This window comes from Lepidothrix coronata, unplaced genomic scaffold (assembly GCF_001604755.1).
Source record: "Lepidothrix coronata isolate B3197 unplaced genomic scaffold, Lepidothrix_coronata-1.0 Scaffold145, whole genome shotgun sequence".
In the NCBI taxonomy this organism is placed as follows: Eukaryota; Metazoa; Chordata; class Aves; order Passeriformes; family Pipridae; genus Lepidothrix; species Lepidothrix coronata.
In genome coordinates this window covers 1,963,577-1,965,995 of record NW_016690325.1, presented here as the reverse complement: position 1 = coordinate 1,965,995, position 2,419 = coordinate 1,963,577, and positions in this window count along the sequence as shown.

Below are 2,419 nucleotides of genomic sequence, written 5' to 3'. Positions count from 1 at the left end.
TTATTCTTGTTCCCCAAGCTTTACTTTTGTCTATGATCTCCTTTTTTGGAACTTTGAAAGACCACACATATTTTACCTTTTTTTTTTTTGTTTTTTTTTGGTTTTTTCCAGTCAGCTGCATTTAAACTGGTTTTAAAGCCTTTGGTTTTCCCCAAATTAAACCTGAACGGCCATTCTCCCCACAATCCTATCACTTTCCCTTTCATCTTGCAGAAATCTCAAAACCATCGGGACTCAAACCCCTTTACAAATTCTTATGCACCTTGCAGGACAAAATCATAGTACTACTATGTTAGACCACTACTGAATTTTTACTTGCCTTTTAAATATCTTTCTTTGTCCTCTAATGAGATTTACAGCACCTTTGCCTCATTGCTGAGGGGTCAGAATATCATATACAGCCAGATCAAAGGGACTTAGTCTTGTTCCAGTCTCACAACATGCTGGAATTGCCTGTGCTGCACATATTTTTTTCTCCATCCTTCTTTTTCCTGGCCACTTGACACAGACAAGGTCCTTCCAGCCAAGAAGTGGGAACAACTCTTTTCAGAGTCTGTTCACACTCAAAAGACACACAACACTTCTTTTCCCATCACAGGACAAATCAGGGACATACTGCTCTCTAGTCTGTATTAACATCAACGATTGAAAACCATTAAAAGTGTTTTTTTTCTAATCAGTTGGTCTTTTACCTCAAAACACCTACTTCTCCTGATTGGGATGTCAAAAGCTAGACCCTCTCATACCTTCTCTTGTAGAATTTTTTCCTGTCAAGTCCTTGAAGGAATGTAACATTCAAAGGTTGATTGTAGTGAAAATTATGGTTGCTCAGTACCTTTCAGCATTTGACCTTTCTATCGGGAAGGTCAGAGGACTTTTTCCCATCAGTAGAAAAGCCTGAACCTTTACTCTAGGTGAATGCCAGAAAACTGTTATTCTTTTTCATCTCCTAGAGTTGCTATGGTTAGAGCTTGATTCTTCAAAAGTTAAGTGCCTAAAAGTTTGCAGGCAAAAGCCCAGTATGCCTTTGTTTTATAAAGAGCTTTTCTGAAATTCGTGGCTGTGAAGTACCAGCATGACTGTGCCCTGAGTTCTGAAGAGTTGTTTGTAGAGCACCTAGTTGGCCTTGGTTTGATTTACTTCAGATTCTTTCAGCTGCAGGCAGCTCTCACTACTCGTTCTTACCCAGTTTTTCTGTTCCCCACAGTGGTACAGTAAGTAAAGACACACTGCAAACTCCTGCTTCTTTGCTTCACATCCCGGTGGTTTAACATCTGATTTTGTCTGAGTTCTTACCAGGTATTTGAGCACATACAAAGGGACATAGAATGAGCCATTCCCTTAGTAATTAAGGGAATTGCCATGAGATTAGATCTGGGTATAAGAAAGCAAAAAACTCACCAAATAAGAAGTTCTTTACTGTGATCCATAATAGAGCAGTTACTACTCTAAACCCATCACATGCTGCAGCGTGTAGAATTTATATCCTCCAAACCTGTCCTTTCAAACACAAAGGATAGCTCTCTGTTAGAATCTACATGGTACCAGTGGTTGACATTTACCATTTACTGATGCAGAAATCTCTGCTGGCATTAATAAAGACTGCTGTACAAAAAATGATGGCATTGTATGGCTCCAATACTTTTTTTAGTCCAGCACAACATTAGATGCCCATTAAACCATAAGCATGTTCCTAAGTGCTTTTCTGGATCTGGGCCACAAACAGATCCTTGAAATCAGGCTGGAGAAGGGCCCCACAAATCCAAGGTTGACTAACCAGAGTCTGAGCACTAAGATATATAGTATTTCCTGTAAATTTCTCTATAATCAGGCTTAATCATGTTAACATGGAGATATTTTTTGGTTGGTCTAACATTGATTATATGGAGGTACTTGACACAAAACAAGTGCAACGAAACCAAGCCTGCATGACAGGTTCTGTCCTTTGAAGTTTACATGGTAGAATATTCCTTTATAACAGGTTGAAACTGAATAAGGACACCCTTACCCTGCAAAATTTATTTACATTTCTCCTTTTGAAAGATAAAGCATAGAAGAAAATGAGAAGACTTTCCTTGTCTGAAACAGAAGAAGAGCTGATAGAATGCTTCTGAGATGACAAATGTGATTACCATATTAATCACATTTAGCTTAATATTATTATTTCACTTTGTCTACTTTAAAAAAAGCCTAAGCAAGAGACAGGGATATTTCTCTTAACAGCATCAGTGCTTATCTTTATGATGTTACAGACCCTGGGGAAGTCTGCACATTGGCAGCAGGCTTCTTAAATTGGTCAGGACTGCTATGAGAAGTAAGCTGGGAGAATATAAATGAACTCTGGTAGCAATAGGATATAAGAGAAAAGGATAAAAAATATCAGAAAGCATTCAGAGGTTTTTCCCTCTGTAGGGAGTGG